We start from the raw sequence: 25,287 nt of genomic DNA, 5'->3' as shown, positions 1-25,287 counted from the left end.
GATCTTAATGACATGGAGGAAGACAAATTACTAAGAGTTCATCGCAAGTATCAAGATGCTCTGGGGTGGACACTTGCTGACATAAAGGGCATTAGTCCAGCTTTGTGCATGCATAGGATTTTTATGGAGGCTGGGACTAAACCAACTGTTGAAGCTCAAAGACGTCTAAATCCGATCATGAAGGAAGTTGTAAGAGTTGAGGTGATGAAGTTACTCGATGCAGGTATCATTTATCTAATCTCAGATAGCAAATGGGCGAGCCCGACTCAGGTGGTTCCAAAGAAAACTGGTATTACTGTGGTGAAGAATGATAACAACAAGCTTGTGCCTACAAGGATGACCACGGGATGGCGAATGTGTGTTGACTATAGAAAGCCCAATAACAGCACTAGAAATGATCATTTTCCACTGCCATTCATTGATCAGATGCTCGAGAGACTAGCTGGTCATTCTTTCTATTGTTTCTTAGATGGTTATTCAGGGTACAACCAAATTCCAATTGCCCCTGAGGATCAAGAGAAGACAACGTTTACATGCCCTTTTAGTACATTTGCATACAGACGAATGCCATTTGGATTGTGCAATGCCCCTGCCACTTTCCAACGATGCATGATGAGTATTTTTTCTGGAATGGTTGAAAATATTGTTGAAGTTTTTATGGATGACTTTTCTGTTTTTGGTAATTCTTTCGATATATGTTTGGATAACTTGTCTTTGGTTTTGGAAAGATGCAAGGAGACTAATCTTGTGTTAAATTGGGAGAAATGTCATTTTATGGTTAAGCATGGCATTGTGCTAGGACATCTAATTTCAAGCAAAGGAATAGAGGTCGACAAGGCAAAGATTGAGGTGATCGCCAAATTACCACCACCAACTTCTGTGAAGAATATGAGATCTTTCTTGGGATATGCTGGTTTTTATTGAAGATTCATCAAGGATTTTTCCAAAATTAGTCGTCCTCTTTGTAATTTACTTGCTAAAGATGCTTATTTTGATTTTAATGCAGATTGTCATGATGCTTTCAACAAATTGAAGGATCTTCTCACATCAGCCCCAATTATAACAGCTTCAGATTGGACCCTTCCTTTTGAGCTCATGTGCGATGCTTCCGATTACGCTGTGGGTGCTGTCCTTGGTCAGCGACGTGACAAGCTCCCCCATGTTATATATTATGCCAGCCGCACTTTGAATGATGCTCAGCTGAATTATGCCACTACGGAAACAGAATTACTTACAGTGGTATTTGCTCTTGAAAAGTTTCGATCGTACTTAATTGGTGCTAAAGTCATTGTGTATTCTGATCATTCTGCTCTCAAGTACTTATTGTCTAAAAAAGAGGCCAAACCATGATTGATTCAATGGGTCCTTCTCTTGCAAGAGTTTGATTTGGAGATCCTAATTAAAAAGGGACGTGAGAATGTTGTGGCGGATCATCTCTCAAGATTAGTAAATGCAAGCATTGATGAGGCAGATTCATTGCCCCTGCAAGAGAGCTTTCCAGACGAGCAACTTCTAGCGGTTACTCATCAAGTACCATGGTATGCTGACATCGCAAATTATTTAGCATTTGGAGAAATACCATCAGAGTTCAGTTACCAACAAAGGAAGAAGTTCCTCTCCACTGTAAAACACTACTTTTGGGATGAGCCATACCTTTATCAAGCATTGCCAAGATCAAATCATTCGTCGGTGTGTCCCCTTAGAAGAACAAGAAAGCATTTTGAAGTTTGCTCACCACTATGCATGTGGTGGTTATTTTGGACCAAGAAGGACAGCGACCAAGATCTTACAGAGTGGTTTCTTTTGGCCATCTTTATTCAAATATACATACTTATGCTGCCAGGCTTATGATAAGTGTTAAAGAGTTGGAAATCTTTCTCAAAGAAATGAGATGCCTCAACAAAGTATTTTGGTGATTGAACTATTTGATGTTTAGGGTATAGACTTCATGGGACCTTTCCCTTCTTCACATGGCAATCTTTACATCTTGGTAGCGGTTGATTATGTCTCTAAGTGGGTGGAAGCAATAGCTTCTCCAACATGCAAAAGTTCTGTGGTGTTAGTTTCTTGTAGAATACTATTTTTCCCCGATTTGGAGTACCTCGTGCTATCATCAGTGACGAAGGTACGCATTTCATAAACCGCACCATGGATGCCCTTTGTGCCAAGTATCATATTCACCATCGCATAGCCACCCCATACCATCCATAGACATCTGGACAAGTTGAAGTATCTAATCGGGAGCTCAAGAGGATTCTTGAGAAAACTGTCAGTTCATCTCGAAAGGATTGGAGTTTAAAGTTTACTGATGCTTTGTGGGCATATAGGACAGCTTATAAGACACCAATTGGGATGTCTCTTTTTCGTTTGGTGTATAGGAAAGCTTGCCATCTGCCTATGGAACTTGAGCACAAGGCATATTGGGCTATTAAGCACCTCAATTTTGACTACCATGCAGCTGGAGAGAAGCGGAAGCTGCAGTTGAATGAACTGGAAGAAATAAGGAATGATGCTTAAGAGAATACAAAGATTTACAAGGATAAGACCAAGAAATTTCATGATGCTCACATCCTTCGTAAAGAGTTTCAACCGGGTCAGAAGGTTTTGCTTTTTAATTCGAGACTGAAACTATTCCCAGGAAAGCTCAAATCACATTGGAATGGTCCATATCGTGTTGTACATGTCCATCTTCATGGGGCTGTGGATATCCAAAACATGCAAATTGGTTTTGTCTTCAAAGTTAATGGACATCGCTTGAAGTTATACAAGGAGTCTCCATATGATCTTGCTAAGGATTCCATCACTTTGAAGGAACCTGTTATTTGAATCAAATTGCCAACAGGATGTCTAGCTCTAGACATTAACTAAAGCGCTTTTTAGGAGGCAACCCAAGTTTTCTATCTTTCATCTTTAGTTTGAATAATTTTAAATGTTCTTGTTATGTTTTTCTCTTGTTTTCTAGTTTGTGTGTTTAAGTCCTACTTTTGCTCCCTTATGCAAGTAATGCTTTTGCAGTCTCTACCACAACTTCTTGCAAAGTTTCTTAATCCCACAGGTTAGTCACACATTTGTTATGCATAATGGGACGTGTTGAAACAAGTTTGGGGATGATTTGGAATTCTACCATGGAACAAAAATGCATCTTTACTGCTGCTCTCCTCGCCTACACAAATTGGTGTGTTCTTTCCTTTTCTTTATGTGTCTTTATTTAATTTTGTATTTCTTTCCTTCCATTTTTATGTCTTATTGTTCAAAATTCCTTTCATTATCATTGGGGACAATGCTATAATTAAGTTTGGGGGTGGAAATATATTTCGTTAGTTTACTTCTTTTTTTTAAAAAAATAAAAAATTTGCATTTTTGTTATTGTTTGTAGCTACTTCTCAATTCAATGATGAGATTTGATCTTAATTTCCTTCTTACTTTCAAGAAGTCTAAGTTCTTTTCGTTGTCTTTGTGTTAACTGTGATTTCCAGCAATCAACTTGAAAAATAAATGTGCCTAGTCTTGTCAATGTGAAACTTGAGCATGATTTAGCATTTCATATGTGAATCATGTGAGATTATGTAAACCTTGTGAGTTTTTGAGCCTATACATGATTGAACCATTATGTATCAATCTCATTCCTTCTTGTGCGTATAATCTCACTGTACATGTATCTCTAGAACTTGCTTTATACTTCTCGATTCATTAATCAATTTATGTAATAACTTGGAAGTGATATAGGCCATCTTTGGATCGTTTGAGCCTTTCGTGCCTACCTTATATGCTATGTTTATCCGTAGTAGCCCGTTGAGCCTTTAACTAAGCTATTTCTTTGTTAGACACATCTCTTTACCTTGCTCCGATATTGGAGTTGAGCCCATACACAGAAATCAATTCCTTATTGTGGGTTGTGCTCTTGGGGGTTTCATTTATGTAGAAAGATGGATGGAGCATGTGTATTACAATGAAATGTGAATTTGATGGGTGATGTAGCTTTTGCAGATTTATGCATAGCTTTGCAGATTTGTTTCTTTCATGCTAAAAAAAAAAAAAATTAGAGAGTGTTGATTTGTTGAAAATGTGTCTGCGGAGTATAAATTTCCTTTTGAAGTTAAATTTGGGGAGTAACAGGTGCTCAAGGTTTTATTATTTTGCTTTCAATTTGAGGTGGTGTGATATTGAGGTGTTGGAAAACTACTAAAGTGTACTTTCTCAAAATTTTTGATTTCCATATCCTTTCTTTCATTAGCCTATCACCTTTAGCCCCATTACAACCGTAATAAAGTCCTATTGATCCAAGGTATTACTTAAATATTGATAGCGAGTTAGGTGGACAAGCAAGCATATGGCAGCATGTACAATGAGATCACTTGACTGAAACACATTAACCAAAACTTATGAGTGAATGAGCGTATGTCTTGTGAGAAGCTCACATGTTTGCATATGATGATTTAAAGGAGCTTGGAATTGCATTGACCTGGCTAGCTCACACATGACATTTCAATGTTTTGTTTGAAGGAAATTTGGTTAACTATTGGATGATGTTTTGAGCTCTTGTTGATTAGTTCTTGGCTGTTTGTTTCATGGTTAGCACTTATCTCTGAAATCGAAATTGAGAAGTTGGCTACTAAGTTGTTGAATCTAGTCTTGGTTGAGTTGTTTTGTTTTGTGTTTTGTTTTGCTAGAGGACGAGCAAAAATGTAAGTTTGGGGGTATTTGATCACTCATATATTTCATGCATTTATACCATCCATTTCTAAAGTCTTTGTGATGTTTTTGTGTTAAAATGGTTGCATTTTACCTTACCTTGTGTTAGTGTGCAGTTAAATTTGCTTTAGGATCAATTTCAAGCAAAAAGGAGAAAAGGAAATAAAAAAAGCAAACAAAAGAATTGGAAGTGAGGCTTGTCTTCCATTTGTGGCCTTAGTGACTTGGAAAAGAGCTGCCTTTTGGTTAAAGGCAAGGAAAACACACGGAAGTGGAGGTGGGGAAGACAGAAAGGACACGGCAGAGAGTGAATAGAGCAGCAGAAAAGCAGGAAAAGAGAGAGCAAAAGAGGAGGAGCACACACAGAAGTGGGAAAGAAAAGATGGTAGAAAATAGGAGATCATGGGGTACCCACTATGAAGTGGAGTTTGGTTGGTCTTCCACTTGTAGCTTTGGTTGGTTTTGGCAATGATTGCCTTTTGTTGAAGGCAATAAAAGGCAGAGAAAAAGAAGTGAAGAGAAATGGAAAGGCAGAGGGGAGGAAGTCAGGAGCAGAGGAGAGCAAAGGAACGGGGAGCTCGTCTTGTAAAAAAGGGTGTCTTCTTTCTTTGTTTTTTCATGGATAATTTCTTATGTATTAAAATAATTATGTATAACTAATTTCTTTTTGCTAGAGTGAGACCATGAGCCGCAACATGATTACGTAGATTTCTCTTTCAATTGCTTAAGTGTTGTTACATGCTTGCTTTGATATTTTCAATCTCTAAATTAAACTATGTATGTGTCTTGATGATTGATCACCATTAGGATGCTTAGAAAAGTCATTGGATGCAATTTTGAACGAATGTCACGTTAAAATTGGTTATGCTTCTTGTGATTGAGGATTGTAATTTCTCCTAAGGTAAATATCATACTCTTAGGGATTACATGGTTTAACAAAATGATTTTCATCAAGATTAATGAATCATTCATATTTATATTTAATCCAAATGTCATGGATAAATTGCGTGTAGTAGTATGCGTTTTAACTTGAATGTCACAAGTAAAACATACACAAGGAAAACCCAACCTTCAAAGCATATATGTTTTTTATTACTTAAGCAATTGGAAGAGCTACGTAGGAGTGTTGTTGGTAAAGGTTGAACTCTAGCATATTGTCAATTTATTTTTCTTCAATCATTTATTTTATCTTGAATTTCCTCATTTACTTGTTTTGTTTAGTTGAATCATTATTTCTATAAGCCATTTCCCTTTTTAAATGTTTGTTTAAGTCACGTACAATAGTATTTAGTTTTGTTGAATTAGTGTAGTTCTTAGAGTTAACTAAGTTAAATACACAAAAGCTCATAAATTGTTTATACCAGTCCCTGAGGAGATCGACCTTGCTTGAGCCATTCTATACTATAACACTTGTTCTCTTGCAAGAATTTTCTATGGTTTAACCCTTTGGTTTACAAGTGGTAAAAAATCACCATCATTTCTTGAGGTAAGGAATTTTATTCTGTAGATTTAACATCCAAACCACACTCCCAGTTGACCATTCTTATAGTTATTGAATCTCACAAAAATTTTCATTTCGAGGAATGTGAAAAAGTAGGGAATCGCCGCAAAGAAACCGAAGCTGAAGCGGTTGGCAGTTGGGGTGTTTTTGACATGCTTGAAGTTGAACAGCATCCTCACATTGGCCAGACCAAGGTTTCATTTTTCTTTTCTTCCCATTTTTGCTTTTATCTAATGGGAGCTCAAAACTAAACCCCTTGTCCATCAACAACGAGTTGACACTCTTGTTTGAGTTCACCCACATTCTATCTACACAACATAAAATTTGATTTTAAATTCAATCCTCCTCCCACTCGTGATTACATATGAGTTCCACTATTCTGCTACCCTCTTCTTGTTGCGCACATTTTCTCCCGGCCTTGTCCGAAAGTACACGCACAATGATCATTCTGAGTCTTTCTGTTAGGCATGTTAACTCTAAACCACAAACAAGATTTAGTTACTCGAATTACAACCAAACAAAATACAGAACACTAATCCATGTAAGGTTGAAGCATACTAACCTAAAGAACTTCCATTGGATGCAGCCATGGTTATTCACGATTAACCTGAATGCACATAAGCTCTTCTTCTCTCTGTTAGGACGCTTATTGCTCAAACTAAGAATAGGACTTAATTCCAAAAGAGCGTGATCCTGTGAGACGAGAGGTCGCTATATATACATATCTCATAACAGAATGAGGACTCCCTATTAGAATCCTTACTGAAAACAACTTATGTTTTCCCAATCCATATCAGTTCATTACTGCAACAGAATCTGTTGACAAGAACTAATATACATCTTCCCATAAGGCTTTCTTATATCAAATAGCTAATGCTAGATCACCTAATCTCATGTTCATATTCTTACATTCTCCTACTTAAGCATGAGACAAAGATCAAGCACGACTTTCACCAATTATAAGAAGTGATTACATAGCCTTATTCAAGACTTCACTATCATGATCATTATTACATTGTATTTCAAAATACAGAGACCAAGAACCATGAACTACAAACAAAATGCAGTATTGATTCCAAGTCCACATATATCCAATCCGCAAATATAACTCATGACTCAAAACATATGCTCCCACTTTTCAAGAGATCAAAACATATTAATCACAACCAAGAGCAACATATCAATTACTAGATAAAAGAACAATTCATTAATCATGAGCTTAAAAAATAGACAAACTGTTTTTCGGAACATCAAATGAATCTAACTTAAAACAATATCCATCATTCAAAACTACAATACTCCAAAGCTGAAGTATTGAGCCTCGAAACTAAGGCACTTATTGAAAATCAAAATAGACTAACAAACTAGCTATAACTAAATAAATTAACCTCAGCTGCTTTAGGATTGCATTCATTATTCTGGAACTTATCACAATTGCAATCCAAATCTTGAGAAGATAATTGACTACTCCCACTGATCAAAACTTTCCAATACTCCCATCCGAGAAACATGTTGCTTAAACTCTCCTACAGGCAATTCTTTAGTTAAGGGATCTGTAAGCATCATAGTAGTACTAATATGCTATTCAATCACCCCTTTCTTGACTTGTTCTCTGACTTTAAGAAACTTCACATCCATTAACCTTGATGTTGAAGTTCTTCTATTATTCTTGGCAAAGAATATAGTTGAGTTGTTGTTACAAAACATCTTCATAGGCTTCTGAATTGAATTCACAATCTTAAGTTAGTTAAGAAATTCTTCAACCAAGCTGCCTATTTCATATCTTCAAAACAAGCTACAAATTCAGCCTCCATAGTAAATGTAGCTATGACAGTTTGTTTTGTACTTTTCCATGAAACTACCCCTCCATTGAGCATTAAGATATATCCTCCCGTTGACTTTTTATCATCTATATCTCCAACCAAATCCGAGTCAGTGTATCTTTTAAGTTCCAAAGAATTGCTTCTACCATATACCAACATATAACTTTTGGTTCTCTACAAGTATCGTAGAACTTTCTTAGTTGCCACCCAGTGCGCTTCACTTGGATTTGCTTGAAACTTGCCTAGCATGCCAACAATAAAGGCAATATCTGGTCTTGTACATATAGTTGCATACATGAGGCTTCCAACCAATGAAGCATAAGGTTTAGATTGCATTTTCTTCATTTCTAAATCAGTTTTTGGACATTAATTTTTCAAGAACTTATCTCCTTTATTAACTCGAACTTGACCATTATTGCAGCTTTCCATATTAAACCTTACTAATATTCTATCAATATAACCTTTTTGAGATAAACCAAGAAGCCTCTTCTGCATATCTTGAACAATCTCTATTCCCAATACATAATGTGCTTCATCGAGGTCCTTCATCTCAAAATTATCACTTAGCATTCTTTTAGTACTTTGAAGCAATTGTGGACATGAACTAGCAAGAAGAATATCATCAACATAAAGCACTAGGAAGATGGATTTGGATCCTGAGAACTTAATATATATGCAATCATCCAACTTATTTTCTACAAAACCTTGTGAAGAGACAATTTGATCAAATTTCAAATACCATTGCCTTGATGCCTGTTTCAAGCCATATATTGACTTATTGAGCTTGCATACCATATTTCCCTTCCCCCTTTCAACAAATCTAGTAGGTTGCTTCGTATAGATATCCTCTTGTAGGTCTCCATTAAGAATATCTGTCTTTATATCCATTTGATGTAACTCAAGATCAAAATAGGCAGCTAAAGACATGACAACTCGCGTGGAATCTTTACAAGAAACTGGAGAGAAAGTATCATTGTAATCGATTCCCTCTCTCTGAGTGAACCCCTTTGCAACCAACCTTGCTTTATATCTCTCAATTCTACCATGAGCATCCCTTTTTGTTTTATACACCCACTTGCAACCTATTGGCCCAATTTCAAAATTTGATTCCAACAATGTCCAAACCTGATTCTTGAACATTGAATCTAACTCATCCTTCATAGCATTGTGCCATAGAACTGAATGAGGACTTTTAATTGCCTGAGTGTATGTAAGAGCATCATCAATGTCACCTATATCAAACTCACTTTCTTTTAAGTACACATAGTCACTGATTTTAGTGGATTTTCTTAGTTCAATTGGAGGTGGAACATCAATTGGTACTTGTGGTTCTGAAAAGGGAATTGATGTTGCTGACAAAGTAACATGATTGTGGTACTTGTGGTTCTCAGAGTAGCCAACAAAGTAACATGATTGTGTTATGGGATCTAACTTCTTTTCATTAGGATTGTAAAATCTAGCCTTTGCCTTACATCCCCAAACATGAAAATGGGCAAAACTTGGAACTCTCCCATGCCACAACTCAAAAGGTGTTGTTGAAACTGCCTTACTGGCAACTCAGTTCAATATATAATTTGCTATTTTCAAAGCTTCCCCCCATAAGAAACCTAGTAGTCTAGATCTTGTCATCATACTCCTAACCATGCCAATGAGAGTCCTATTTCTTCTCTCTAACACACCATTCAGTTGAGGTGTTTCCAGGTGTGGTGTATTATGCCACAATGCCATTTTTCTTAAGATAAAGAGCAAATGGACCCTTTTGCTGCCAAGATTCAATGTATCTGCCAAAGTATTCTCCACCTCTATCCAATCTAACAATTTTAATAACCTTCCCTAACTGTTTTTCAACTTCAGTTCTATAAATAATAAAACAATTGAGTGCATCTGACTTCTCACCAATGAGAAAAGTATATCCAAGCCTAGAAAAGTCATCAATGAAATTGACAAAATACCTATTCCCACAAATTGTTTTGATTGAAAAAGGACCAAAAATATCAGTATGTATGATTACTAATAACCCTTGACTTCTCTCAGCATCCATTTTTCTAAAATTAGTCATTTTCTCTTTAAACAATTTACACACTCATTTGCAGTAGTGAAATCTAATCTTGGAATTAATTCAGCCTTTGAAAGTTTAATTACTCTTTCTTTATAGATATGCCCTAACCTTTTGTGCCAGAGAATGTAAAAAGTGTCATTTTCTAGCATCCTTTTGGAACCAACATTCAGTATTGAGTGATTATTTGACTCCACTAAACATTCTAGACTCCACAAGTTATCAGATAGAAAAGTAGTCCCCAAAACTGAATCAAGACAATTCTTTTTAAAGATTTTAGACATTAATCATCAGTAAAAAAGGAAAAACCATCTTTTACAATTTTGGAAGTAGAAATTAATTTTCTTCTCATATTTGGAATATAGAGCACATCCTTTAATTGTAAAACAAAACCAAAAGTTAATCTTAAGTTCACAACCCCTATTGAATGTACTGCAACTTTAGTCCCTTCCCCCCACATAGACATTATATAAAGTATTTCCAATTTCCTTTTGTTTTTGAAAACCTTTTAAAGAGTTGGTTATATGCACTGAGCATCCAGTATCAACAAGTACCTCACACAAATTTGACTCAACACAAACATGTACTTGTTCATTTTCTTTGCTTTTTATCCAACCCTTAAAGATTTCACAATTTACTTTGAAATGGCCCTTAGTTTTGCATCAAAACATTTAAGTTTAGACACATCTTTTGGTTTTTAAAACTTGGTAGATTTTCTAGGGGAGTCAATTACTTCAGCAGAAGTATTGAACCTATTAGAATTCTTAAATGATTTCGAATTCTTACCAGAACCAAAACAGCCTTCCTTGTTGAATAGATTCTTCTCCTTTCCAGTTTGCACAAAATTGACATCCTCATTTTCTTTGCCTCTCTCCTGCTTTTGACGAGTTTCTTTTTGTACACATTGTGCAATTAACTCATCAACGTCCCAGTTTTTGCCTTGCATGTTGTAGGAAACCTTTAACTGGCTATATTTGTTGGGAAGTGCTTGGAGAATCATGAATACCAGCTGTTTTTCACCAATGTTTGCATTCATTGAATTGAGTTTTTCCGTAGCATCGGTCATCTTCATGATGTGGTCCCTTATAAAACCAATACTGTGAAATCCTGTTCCCAAATTTCACTGTTATAATACACGTGTTTGTATTCTTGAGATTTTATATTATTTTTTCGAGAATTTATATTAAGTTATTTGAAGTTATACTTTAATTAAACTAGTTGCAAAGTTTAGAGTTTGGAAATTAATTATTTAAAATTCATAGACCGTTTGAGGTCACAATTTATATCTTTGGATAGAGCTCAATCTCACGAACGCGTAGGCGCAAACCGTTCGTGAAACGGATCTATAACGAAGAAGTTAGAGACGTTTTAGTTGTTGGAAAATAAATAATTAAAAGTTTAGAAGCTGCTAAGTGGCAGCAAGGGAGAGAGGAGAAAGGGGAGAGAGCGGGAGAGAAAAGAGGAGGGGGACAGCCAATCAAAGAGGAGGAAAGGAGGGGAAAGGAGGTAGACCCGAAATTGGTCATTTTGACCCGCGAACCATCAAAATTGAATCGCTCATATCTCCTTCATACGAACTCTGTTTTGGGTGATCTTGATGTCCATGGAAAGCCCTTAACGAGCCCTACATCTTTGTAGTGTTAGATTTCTCAATTTATTTCCCATTTTTTCAGTTCGAAGCCACAAACCCACAGGTATCAGGACGGTTTTATCCTTTTTCCAGTGGCTCCGGCAAGCTTTACCATCAATGACCACCACAAAAGGACTCCTCTCAACCCCAGGAACAAAGCCCAAGCAGTGGTGGAGGCATCGGAGCTCGTATGGATTCCGAATCGAAGCACACCCTTTTCTAGGGTTAGTGCGGGTTTGTGTAAAATCGAGGTGTTTCCCGGAAAAATTGTCCTTGTTCACAGGTATGAAAATTGTTCCCCTCACTGAGATCTACTTGCCTGTAAAATTTCATAATTTTTTAAAATAGTTGAATTTTCCGGCAAGTTTGGGTGGCCGACAGCCACCTACGGCGGCACGTGGCCAGTGGCCCGATGATGACTTTCTAAGTTCAATTAGATGTCCTAACTTTGTATTTGATATTCGTATGACATGGATTGATCGTTGAACCTAATTTCATTACGATACGTGGTTTGGTCAAAAATATGATTTGACGATCCGACTATTGGATCGTCACCAAACCTTAATGCGTGATAGAACATAACATTTGTGGATTATAGAAACTTACAGATCGGGAATCCGACGTACGGATCTTCCCTAATTAGATTTTTAAGTTTGTAAAATTAAATGTCGCTCGCGCACTTGAATTTTGAAATTGTCGGAGATCCAACCGTCGGATCGTGATGAAATTTTAGTATGTTGTTTTAGAGGAATAATGTGAATTTTACAAAAATTGCAGATCTGAAATCCAACGTGTGGATCTTATGGATCGAGTTATGTAGAATTGTGAACCCTACCTTTGATCGAGAGTTGACTTTTGGTCAACATGTCTCAAAACGTTCTAAATACTAAAATTAGTACTACGGGAGACACAGTGATGCCTAGTGGGCCTACATTGGTTAGAGAGTGACTTGAATATATGGGCTATGGTGATTACCTTAAATTCTTATATTAATATCAATTGTGATTACGACTTGGTTTTATAAATGTGATTTTATATATTTAGCCATAGGCCTATGCTTATTAAATAGGATTTGGCTTGTACACTGATGATGTTTGTGATATATATGTGTTTAATTATCTTTTTAATAATGTGATTGATAATTATGATGAATGTTATGACAATTATGAGATTTAATTATTGTTTGATAATTATTTGGATATGATTGCCAACTGAATACCTATTTGAACTTGGCATTACTACCTAGCTTGAGATGGAAATGAGTTAGGTACTTTATTAGATTTTTAGTAGAAATAGTAATTAAGGGAATTCCTTGTGTTGTGTTCCATATGACTAGATGTTGGTTGATATGTAGAATCGATAACATGTATGCGTATAATTATGTTTAATGTGTGATGATGAGATTGCACCACGTAGTAGTGGTACATGGATGTGGTCCTGCTTGGTATATCTGTGAAGGGGGACCATATGTATTCAGGGGTGATCATGCTTGGTATATCCGCGATGGGTGATCACTGCCTGCACGATGATATTATGCCTATGGTTCTGCTTGGTATATCCGCGATGGGGGACCATACGCATTCTAGAGGTGATGATGATTGGTTGTACTTGGTACATTTTATAGGATATCATTCAGGATTTTCTATGATTCGATTATGATTTCATAAGGTATGAATTTAGAAGATATGGGAATGATTGTTATTACTTTGATCAAATTAATTAATTAATGCGGCTAGAGAATGGTTTTGTGTTTCGTCGGCTCTTAAATATGATGTGTGTTGTGAATTGCGATATCATGATGAGACATAATGATTTATATGTTTGTGAGAGAGAAATCATGTTTTCATGGGGATTGGTTATGTAGCCTGAGTCCAGGAATTACATGTTGTCAGGTTATAATAAATGATTGAGGAATGCTATGCTTTTTTGCTTGAACTTAGTGAATAAACGTCTGATTTTGTGATAAGGTGAATTACGAATGACTTGATCTCTATTGAGGGTACGTAGGCAGTCTAATGAAGAGGTTAGATGCAACCATAAAGTATACGAAAAATTATTGTGCATCTGGATCTTGAAGGATACTTTGTATATATTCAGGAGGCGAGGTATGATAGATATACGGGTATTTGGTGACGTCACGTGTTGATCTTGGACGTATGTCGGGATCGGGGCGTGACAAGTACCCTTAATCTTGTATGCAGTCAATAGAGATATGTATAGTCACACTTCAGCTTTCTCAAATTCTTTAAATTTCTTTTCAGTTGCATTCAAGTAGTTAACAGCCAAATCAGGTGTCTTGATTCCTCCTCGAATTGTATCAGTAATACCACTCTCTAGGATAGATAGTGCCATTTTATTAGCTCTTGTCCATCTCTCAAAATCTGCATTTTCAGCTCAGGTGCTCTGACAATTGATGACAAGCTTGAGATTATCAATTGCTATATCAAACTCATTTAGAGTTAATAGCAAACTAATGTCCATTCTCCACTTCTTGTAATTACCCCCACCAGTGAGGATTGGAATGTTAGCCAAATTGAGGGTCTTCATTGATATTGTAGACACTGAAGAAAATAATGAAATCACAAAAGACTTTTAGGTTCCAAATTTCTTTTCTCAGTCTATTGTACATCCTATCATCAAAACTATTATGCATATGCATAATCTTAACAATGAAAGGTTGATAAGCACATATAGAATAAAAGGTTTTGCAGAACATTAAGAATTAATTGTTATGTAATCATGGACAACCATCTCAACATTATAATGGATTTGTCTCAGATAAACAATTCTTAGTTCATCAATTTTTTTTTTCATAAAACAAGTGATGTCTGTAGAAGGTCCAAGCTAAACTTTCTTCCATAGACAATTAGAGAAAATGCATAATCATGGGATTAAAAAACAGAAATAAGCGTAATCGTGATGTTTGTTATTCAAATCATGTTGAAGAAAGGAATATATTAGAGATAAGATGGATCAAAATCCAAATTTCAATCCAATGCTTAGAAGACATATCCTTTCGTTCAATGAGTATCAATACCCACGCGTGAAAGCATTTAATAATAAGGAAAACTAATGAAAATGGCTTGAAAACTTTGAGTTTTAACGATAAGGACAAATAAAGGGTAAAGTGAATAGTACTAGGATTAACTTTTTAGTGTAAAAATGTGATTTTTCGTTAAGGTGAACAGTACCGGGAGCTTTTCATTAAAGTTCCCTTTATTATATATATTGAAGACTCAACAACAACTTGAACAACCCAAATCAACAAAATTCGAAATTGAAAAGGTAAATTGTTGTATTCCTAATTCGAGAAAACCCCCATAAGTAGATAGGCTTTGAGTTCTAACGATAAAAAAAAATTAAACAATCATATTTTATTAAAACACACTGTTTTTCCTGGACCCAGTTTTAAGTCTAGAACCAGTTTCAAAACCTAATGGTAGTAAAGATGATTTTTTTTTTTTTTTTTATATTAGGATTCTATCGATTTTGTTGATTGAATTTAAGAACCTGAATCTATGGGTCTGATACCACATGTTAATTCTAAACCACAAACAAGATTCAGTTATTCGAATAACAACCGAACAAAATATAGAACACTAATCCATGTAAGGTTGAAGCATACTAACCTGAAGAACTTCCATTGGATGCAACCATGGTTATTCACGATTAACCTGAATGCACACCAGCTCATCTTTTCTCTATCGGGATGCTTATTGCTCAAACTAAGAATGGGGTTTAGTTCCAAAAAAGCATGATCCTGTGAGAGGAGAGATCGCTATATATATACATATACACATATCTCTTCTCATAACAAAATAAGAACTCCCTATTAGAATCCTTATGGAAAACAACTTATGTTTTGCCAATCCATATCAGTTCATTACTACAATATAATCCTCTATTGACAAGAACTAGTATACATCTTCCCATAAGGCTTTCTTATACCAATTGGTCTCAAATAGCTAATGCCAGATCACCTAATCTCATGTTCATATTCTTACAAGGCAGAGAAACCAGTGTTGCAATCTTCTTAGCTATATGTTGGAGTACCAACCAAGTTATAACACCAGGCCTTTATTGTGAACTTGTAGTTTAGAACTTTAAAGTGATACTTTTATACACATTGTTTAACATTTTTATGAGCACTTTTATTTAATTCTAACAGATTGGCGAGTTAGCTAAGTCGTTTATCTGGGATTTGTATTTCCCCCTACACTTGGATGAAACACTCTTCCATGTTCGGCTGCTTCTTTCAAAGCACCAGCTGCAAGTGGTGCCTGTCATAGAGAGAACCAATTCTAAGCTCATTGGTTTTATTTTATAGGTATATCTATCTCTAAATTTTACTTTGTGACATAAATGGTTGTGAGAAGCTAACAGCCAATTTGAGAATCTGTACAACAAGAAATTATATATGTTGAGCTTGAATGTTTTAACCATTTGAAGTTAACAAAACTACAACAACAACAACAACAAAGCCTTTTCCCACTAAGTGGGGTCGGCTATATGAATCCTAGAACGCCATTGCGCTCGGTTTTGTGTCATGCCCTCCGTTAGATCCAAGTACTCTAAGTCTTTTCTTAGAGTCTCTTCCAAAGTTTTCCTAGGTCTTCCTCTACCCCTTCGGCCCTGAACCTCTGTCCCGTAGTCACATCTTCGAACCGAAGTTAACAAAACTAAAATAAAAAAAAAATTCATGATTTATTTAGGCTTGGATGGCATGGAGTTGTACATTTGCTGCTTCAATCAAGTGGTTTGGACTAGTTTGATAACATTGCTGACAAACCCTTATCCAAGTTCCAGTATATATGCTAAACCTTTATCAGACTTCCAAAATGGTTTTGTTCTTTCAATTATTTTTTCTTTAATTAATCAAAGCTATATTAGTTTACAATTGAATACATAATTCTCATTTTTATTGGAATTGCATCTTCGTTCATGTTTCCATTAAGGTTTGGTAATGAAGAGCATGTTGTAATATTTATAGAGACCAAAGCCTAGCGGGGGAGCTCTTCATGTTCTATGAAAAAACCAAAATGGTGCAGTTGCTGTGACATATAGAAAAACTAGAAGATCATTGGCATAAGGAACATCAACCTCTATCTTCTTCTTCTTCAGAATCTCCCTCGCAATATAAAGTAAGTTGTTGTCACAGACAGAAGACGATGACGACAACAATCCTGAAATAGAGCATAACAAAGAAGAATCATCGGGTAAGAATAAAACTCTTGTAGATACCTTAAAATTTGATTTAAGGTGGATATCCCTGTTACAGAGGGGATGTTGATGCAGAAAAGTTAGACAATTGGATAGATACCTTAGAAACTTACTTCACTGTGTATAAATACTCCAATTCTCAAAAGACTTTTGCAAACTTGAAACTTACAAGTCATATGCCCTCTCATGGTGGAAACTTACCAAAAACAGTATGATATATCTAAATTGACTTGGAAGGAATTCAAGATGATCTTGAGAAAACAATTCTATCCAATTGGCTAGGAAGAAGAAAGATGGTACAAGTGGCAACACTTCTGACAAAAGTTTGGGCAAACTGTCCAAAGTATGTTACTGAGTTCAATAACCAAGCTATGGTTTTGGATGTCGATGTCGATGACTATGATGTGTTCATGAAGTACACCAGAGGTCTTGCCGACTACTTACGGAAAAAGCTGAAATCGTTCACCGTAGAAACTATTGAAGAAGCTATTATTAAGGCCATTACCATCAAGGCAAAAAACAAACAGAATCCTAGTAGCAAATCTGATTTGAAGAAAAAGGGAAAGAAAGTAAGGAAGGTCCAACACAGAGGAACTACTATGATCATTGTCAAACTAGTAAACATGGCATAGACAAGTGCTGGACTCTTCACCCTGAGTTGTGACCGTAACATGTTAAAAACAATTAGGGGAGAAATGAAATAAAGGCTACCTTGACTACACAACAATCAAAAGAGCTTCTAGAAGTGAGGCAGCCTGATGCTACTCTTGCCCTTATGACCAAACCAACAGATGTTGTAGATTCTCATAACGGTGAAGAGTTGTTTCATGTGAATATTTAGGTGAAACAAAATGTTGTGCAAGCTATCATTGACCCTGGAAGTCAGAAGAACTTGATTTCAGAGGCTTTAGTTCAGAAGGTAGGCCTATACACCAAACCATATCCTAAACCATACTTGTTAGGATGGATTTAGAAGGATGTTGACTTGTAGATCATGAAGCAATGTATCTTCAAATTTGCAATCACCAATCGTTTCATTGATGAGGTGACATGCGAGATGGTTCCATTAGATGTGTGCCAAGTCATTCTAACAATCTGTATTTGTGGGACCATGATGCAATTCACTACATGGGGCTTCACAAGTATCATCTTGTAAAGGACGAGAAAAAGTTCCATATCAATGCTTGTAAGCCTCAAAGTACATAAAACTTCTTGATAGTTAACCAAGCCAAGAGGTTGGTTAATTCATGTGGAAGATTTGTTTTACTAATGATTCAAACACAAGATCAGATTTATAGAGCTGTGACTTTGTCTATCGTGGCTCCTTTACACAATGTTCCAACATTGAAAAATTGCAAAAGGAGTTCAAAAACTTTTTTTTAAGATGTGCAAGGATTACCACCAAGGAAGGTTGTAGAGCACGAAATCCAATTGATAGGAGATTCACCTCCACAAAACTTAGGTTTGTATCGCCTTTCTCTGACAGAATCTAATAAGATTAAGGAGTCATCAAACCAATTGCATACCATTCTAAAACGTTCATTGGGCCATATTGAACTATCTAACTTATGACAATACACGCCGATGATGTTGCAGCTGAGAGAGAATGAGTCGCGAATGTGTCGGAGAGTTTCAGGTACCGCCCAGTCGCCTGCCTAGGCCACCTAGGCCTCTCAGACACCCGTCTAGGCTGTCCAACGTCTGCCTAATTTCTTTCCTTATTTTTCTTCCGATTTTGGTTAAATCCTAGTGGCTACCCACTGCCTAGCACCTAGACGGCCCCTAGATCGAGTTTTAGAACACTGCCCATAAGTACCATTGATTTCTCATAGATTTTGATTCATATAAAAACTTTTGAACTTTCCCACAAAATGCAACTCACACAATGCAACTTTTATATTCTCAAGGTTACGAATTCGGTGAATAATGAATATATATATATATATATATATATATATATATGCATATACCATTATTGTATATAATTATATTATATATTGTTCGGTTCAAATTCGGAGATGGATACGGATTGGATACCTCTATAACCATATCCAAAACCATAACTGAATAATATTCACGGTTTTTCTTCATATTCAAAATATACCCAAATTTTCATACCCAAATCCAATCTATTTGGGTGGTTATCCATGGTTATCGAGTTTAACAATTAGAATTGTTATCCCCTATCCTAAAAGCATACAATTTCCACCTGCAGTTTGTTGCACACTTTGCACTTATCTTCCACTTCTTATTCATTTTCAGCCTAATTGAAATAGCACCGTGCTAAATGGAGTGTGACCACAGTGCCTCTCTCAATTGTGAAACATCTCTGAACTTCAATCCTTTTTCAAAATTTGGATCATCCATGTTAGCTTCTTCATTGAACTCAGGGTATATGACCCTTTCATCAACCTCAGAACCTAATTCATCAACAATGTGCAGGCCATCTAAGTCTTATATTCCATCATCAAAGGGAACGTAGTTTACATCCCTTTCATCAATAACTTCATCAATATTTTAGTTGTCACCATCTCCACCATTACCAAACCTTTCACCCCTATGATCTTCTCCAATTAGTGTATCTACACTTTTTTCATCTATTGCACCACGATCATCATCTTCCATAAATATTCATCGTCCACAAATTCATTATCAGTACTGTCTTCCTCTGCATTACCTACCACATACAATGAATATTAGTAAAAAAATAGTTTGGAGTACATAACAATTGAATACTTTCAATAAAAATGCAAAAATAAGTGTTTCTAAAATTACATTCAGCAACCACATCTTATTCACCTTCAGTTCCAACATCATCAGCCCCTTCTTCACCACCATTAATATCACCTTCATCAGCACCATTGAAAGTCACTTCATCAACACCATTGAGAGTTCATTCATCAGCATTGTAGAGAGACCCTTCCACTTCATTGTCTTTCCTCAGTCTCGTATCCATTATCTTCGTGATTAGCATTGTAGACTATGTCATTCAAAATGCATAACCTTTTTTGTAAGTCATTAACACCTCATTTTGCTCTAGACTTTTTCAATTTTGACCCACTACCCTTTTTAATAGACAATGCAACCCTCGATTCCTCAATATCTTATATAGTTACCTTCCTTTTTACTATTCCACTCTCATCTAGATTCATCAGAAGATTATGTTTAAGGGTAGCTTGCTTTGCACTTTGATGTTCTAGTTACAATTCTATTTCCCTAGTCCCTAGAACATACTTACACATATTACATATTATCCACATCTGGTCACGTTCTATCAGCCTTAATCCCTCCCTATAAGACATCCCAGGAATCCTATAGTGATACAAAATGGACCCGTCATACCCTAACTCCTCAACCATCGAATCTAACTAAAAAAAAAGACATAAAGTCTTTGTCTACATAATCAAACCAAGCTTCAAACCCTTCCGTATATGCATCTTCAGACCATTTCCCACCATGGTAAGGGTAAACAAATCTGGCATGCCTAAAAAGTCAATAATAAAGGGCTTTAAAAGCCAAAAAACACAAACAAATCTGGCTCCACAAAGCTTTTATAAGCCTGGTGAGGACAAAAAAAGGGACAAACAAACCGTGGTGACCATCAATAAAGGGTTTCTTTAAAGCATTGCAACTGGGACTATCAATGGAGACACAAACCACATGCACATTGAAAACACTAAACAATGGAGACACCCACTACAAACACAATTCCAAAAAACCACAGAAAAAGAAATCGGAATAAAAAAGTCACAATTTCTTAAAAATTCAAAATTGTTAAATCGTACAACCTAAAACCCTAATCAATATCGAAAAGGTAGGATTCTTACAATATGAAGGTGCTTCACTAACTAAAATCTTCTGTTTTTCCTACCCCATCACCTCTTATGGCTTGAAGGCTTCTTTTTCTAGAAACGGCGCACCCTTCTTTGAGGTGCACGAACGTGCGACGGCGTGCGAAATTATTGGGCCGACAACGAGGTGGATCGATGATGAACAAGAGCGACGGCGAGAAAACGCAACGGCAAGCAAAAGCGACAGCTTGCGGCGGGGATGTAGTAGAGTTGCGAATGAATCAGGGTCGTGCCTTTTAGGGATGTGGGCTTAGGTTAAAAATGGTTTTTACTTTTCGAATTCTTATTTTTAATTGTTTCAAGTTTTTTAGATTTTGAATTTCAATTTTTTTTTGTAAATTTAAAAAAAAATTAATTTCCACGTGGCACGAAAATAACATGTTGTGTCGATTCACTGGCCACATGGGTGCCACGTCAAAAGATAATGGGGTTCTTAACAGCCAACGTCACAGATGTACTAAACTATCCTAAAATTGTGACTTAAGGTAACACTCTGAGACAAAAAAAAATCATGTACCAAATATTAAAAACCAAGAACCTTTAAGGTAGTAAACTTAGATTAATCCTAAATAATAATATTTACAACAATGATCAATTTTTAAACTCTCCAAAAAGTAAATGAGAAACCTTGTTGTTTGATTGCGATGTTAACTTTTATTAAAAATAAAATAAAGTAAAAGATACTGTCTTAACTTGATTAATGTGGGGTGTAGACTCTAATAATGAAATGACAAAAAATGAAAAATAAAAATTGTACTCTAATAATAAATGATGCCAAACATGTGTGTGTTAGATGAATCTTAGAAGAAGTTTAATTTTATACATTTTTTAATATTAAAAGAATAAAATAAATCAAATAGAAAAATAAAATAAAAGAAATGAAGGGGATGGGGAATTATTTGAACGTTATTATAAGGTGTGGCTTCGATGTTACATATTTTTATTGCATTTCTCGTGATGTACTGAAACTCAAACCTACGTAAGCTTTTATACTAATCAGAGCTATAATGTGTTTCAAAACTTTAAATAATTAGTATAGGACTAACAAGTAACTAAGTTCCAAAATAGAAAAAAAAAGTAATTAAGCTCACAATTATCCTCAGTAGGTTTTTACAGAGGAAAATTAACTTTTTGATGGCATTTTAGTATAAGACTTTAAAGTTTTGCAGCCTACATTTACCAAATTTCTTTTGTAATTCGACACCTTTGCAATTGCATTTACGTTTAAAGCTTTGCTATATTGTATGGAATATCGGTTTCTTGTATTAAATCACATGCAGCTCATTGTTATTGCTAAAAAAGCTTTGTGATTGCCTTTGAGAAAGAAATTTTATGATGTACATTGCAATGAGCTGCAAAAAATAGTTATCACAGCTACCAAATATGAAAGATTGCTTAGAAGAACACCAACTTGGACACTCATCAAAGCCCCAGTCCTTCAAGAACAAAGCTCCAATCCACTAGTTTGAGAACTCAGAACAAGAAGCAAGCATGGAAAGCATGGAAGGAAAAGTATAGATGTGTGCTACAAAGCTGGTACCACCTTCCAAACCACTGATGGTTAAGGGGTTGGTAAAGTCATTTAAAGACCAGAAGATTGTGATGAATAGTGACGGTTTGTTCCTATTAAACCTCCAAAGTTCCAAACTTATTTATTCGGCTTGACCAAAGCACCTGATATCTATGAGGATTGAGGAATGGTGAAGGCCAAGGTCATTAAGCCCGACCCAAATATGACAATGCCAAAACCTGAGGGAATTAGGGGAATGAAGTATTGCAAGGTCCACTACACGTTCAACCATTCCATCATAAACTGTGTACTGTTCAGGGATTGGATCTATGATTTGATCAAGAAAAGGAAGATGCTACTCAATAAACCACAAGCAACAATGATAATTGATGTTGATCTCTTTCATGAGGCCTCAATAAACATGGTGAATTTAAAATGGCCTAAGAGTAGCAATAGGAAGTTCACTTTGGATATTAAAGGGGAGAAGCAGGAGAGAGAGAGGTGAATGCAGCAAGAAGTTTCCTGAAAGGCCTAAAACTGCAATAATCAAATGGGTGGTTCTTTGTAGTAGATGTTAGTATGAGTAAGACTTGAACATACTTGCTTCTAGACCACGACCAGGAGTTAATGAATAAGAGTGAGAAGTTACTGAATGAGGCCTTAAGACCAACATCAAAAAATTATCGACCTTATAATCCAATAGGCAAGTCTCAATGCACCAGTGTGTTATCGAGACTAGATGTTTCTTCATCAATTAACTCTCTTTTTCTCATAGCTACCTCTTCATACTTCTTCTTAGGAATGGCCTCAATTGACTTCTTGCTCTTCCTTCTTCTTCTAGGTTCCTTAGGCTCCTCAATATACCTCAACCCCTTTTTTTGCCTGCATTTCATCGATCAAGAGTGGTCTCGAATGGGTATTTTAAAGCAGTGCCTCACGACAACACCTCTTCTGTTAGTATCGTTTTGCTTCAGAGTTATAAGCCACCTTTAGTCTCGGTGTTCCACTATAAGGATCTCAAAGGCCCGACCAATAAGATGGGGAAAACAAGGTCTAACATACTTTATGTTGTTATTCAAATTCAGATCTACAGATGGAGTATTCTGAACCCTATCTCCGAAGATATCACCTTCCCATTCTCCCTTGACAACGAGAATATCTTTGTACCAATCTTTGTCATGACTCATGATTGGGCATATTGGTAGCATACGTTTCCCAATGAAGGCTTGCCTTTGCCTAGAAGAAGCAGTGGGTGCTTGTACTTTGGTGCATTATGTGCAAGACTCAGAACTCCTGAGTTTCGATCTCCACGCCATACCACTTGTTGATGAGCTTGAAGCAAGTGATGATCTGGTAAGACACTAGAGTGAGATGGCAAAGCGAGAGTTTTTAACAAACAAAGACTTTCTCGCTAAAGTCCGAAATGGGGAATCTCAAGCCTCAACTCCCAATGAGCTTCATCCATCTCGTTGGCCATATAAAAACGTTGCTTTGCTTCGTAGATCTCGAGGCTCATCCGCTTGGATATTTCTTATTTCTTGCCTTTTCACCTCCCCCAATTCACCGATAGTGAAGAAAGAGATTAGCAATGATGGACTAGACCAATGAAAGCGAACAAAGGTTTTTATTTGTTAGCCAAGCCCACCTATTACATCACCTTCTATTGCAGAAGCGAAAGAGACATGCCCTATTGACTAGTCGAAGAACATCCTTATACATAATCAGTCATTTTGACTCTCATTGGTACAAATTCTTTTTAAATCTTCTCTATCTTGTCTAAATGCTGAGGCATGCTTGTCTTCTTTTGCTTCTTACTTGGAAAAGACCATTGTAAAAAAAACTTCATGTTTACCATTTTCACTGACTTATACGTTCTATGTGGAGTTGCTAGATTTCTCACGCAGACTTAATGTGGAAAATATCATGGATGGATGTCGGTGCACGGCCGCTCTGGGTTGGATAGACCTAGTATCGGGCTGTGAACATCTTTGCCGACCTCCCACTAGAGTGTGCAACCATTGAGTGTGTTTGTTATTCTCTTTACTATTATAACAAGCCGTAAACACACATTCCATATGCAATTCCTTTCATGCATATGTTTTGCCGTTCTCATTTACCGTCACAGTTGTTTGCTATTTGCAGGTTATTCGAATTTATGCCTCCACCATCCACTGCGATGCCCAAATTTGGTTCCAACAACTGCTGCTTTCATTAAGAGTGAACACATATTCTTCTTGGTCAAATCACTCTACTGGAAATATGACTGCTAAGGAAACCTCTGTTAACGCTAATATTAACCCAATTGTGTGACCATGATTTTTCAAGGCCAGAGTAAGGTTGATCAAAATACAATTACCTTAGAAGTTCGGTTATAGACTCACCAGCTTCGAAGAGTTAAATTAACCAGAACGGCGGTGAAACTATCACCTTGTTTTGGGGCAATAAGCGGAGAGACTCCGCTAGATGACCATACTTGTTCTGAAAGACACTTGATCTGATCCAAATATAGACTCAATCAGATCTTTATAAGTCTTAGAGTTCCTACAATCTTGGAATTGGTGTGTGCCACAAGTAATCACAACTCCTAATAGGGTGCAATATCTACTTCTAAGTATCCTCCAAGATTCTCATGGCTTAGAAAGATGATTTTATCCTAAAACAGTCTCTCCCCATGGTGTAAATGCACCTATCCAGGGTTCACCTATGATAATGCAATCTTTATGCTTGAATTTTCTTGCCACTACTTGAGTCTAAAACAATTCACTATAACCCGTCGGATAGCCCACCTTCTCGAGGCTTTAGTAAAGAAACTTCTCTTTTAACCTTATGCTCGTCATGGTACTCAAAGGAGAGTGTATGACTTTGATTGGCACAGAAGTGCCCAGCTGAGAATTTCCCCAAAACGGCGCCAAGCTGTTAACGCTCAAAACTTGGAGGTCAACAAATGACCAATATGGTTAACCCTGGATGAGTTTAACGTTATACAAATATGAAAACAACAAGA

The 25,287-nt window shown here is 36.3% G+C and overlaps 1 long non-coding RNA gene across 5 annotated transcripts; it reads right to left on the bottom strand.

Annotated features, from left to right (window-relative positions):
* Positions 1–6,675: 6,675 nt before the first annotated feature.
* LOC126585427 (uncharacterized) lies at positions 6,676–21,016 on the bottom strand. Of its 5 annotated transcripts, none has more exons than XR_007610495.1 (5): positions 19,722–21,016; positions 17,634–19,599; positions 16,803–16,885; positions 15,332–15,427; positions 6,676–6,755 (listed from the first exon to the last, which is right to left on the bottom strand). It is a non-coding gene; the product is annotated as an uncharacterized LOC126585427 (long non-coding RNA). The 5 variants fall into 5 exon arrangements; XR_007610494.1 differs by lacking the exon at positions 6,676–6,755 and adding an exon at positions 13,770–14,263; XR_007610496.1 differs by lacking the exons at positions 6,676–6,755; positions 15,332–15,427 and adding an exon at positions 15,503–15,982.
* Positions 21,017–25,287: the final 4,271 nt, after the last annotated feature.

The sequence above is a fragment of the Malus sylvestris genome, chromosome 10, assembly GCF_916048215.2.
Source record: "Malus sylvestris chromosome 10, drMalSylv7.2, whole genome shotgun sequence".
Classification (NCBI taxonomy): domain Eukaryota; kingdom Viridiplantae; phylum Streptophyta; class Magnoliopsida; order Rosales; family Rosaceae; genus Malus; species Malus sylvestris.
Note: the sequence above shows the minus strand (reverse complement) of the source record. Positions and strands in the feature narration are given on the sequence as shown.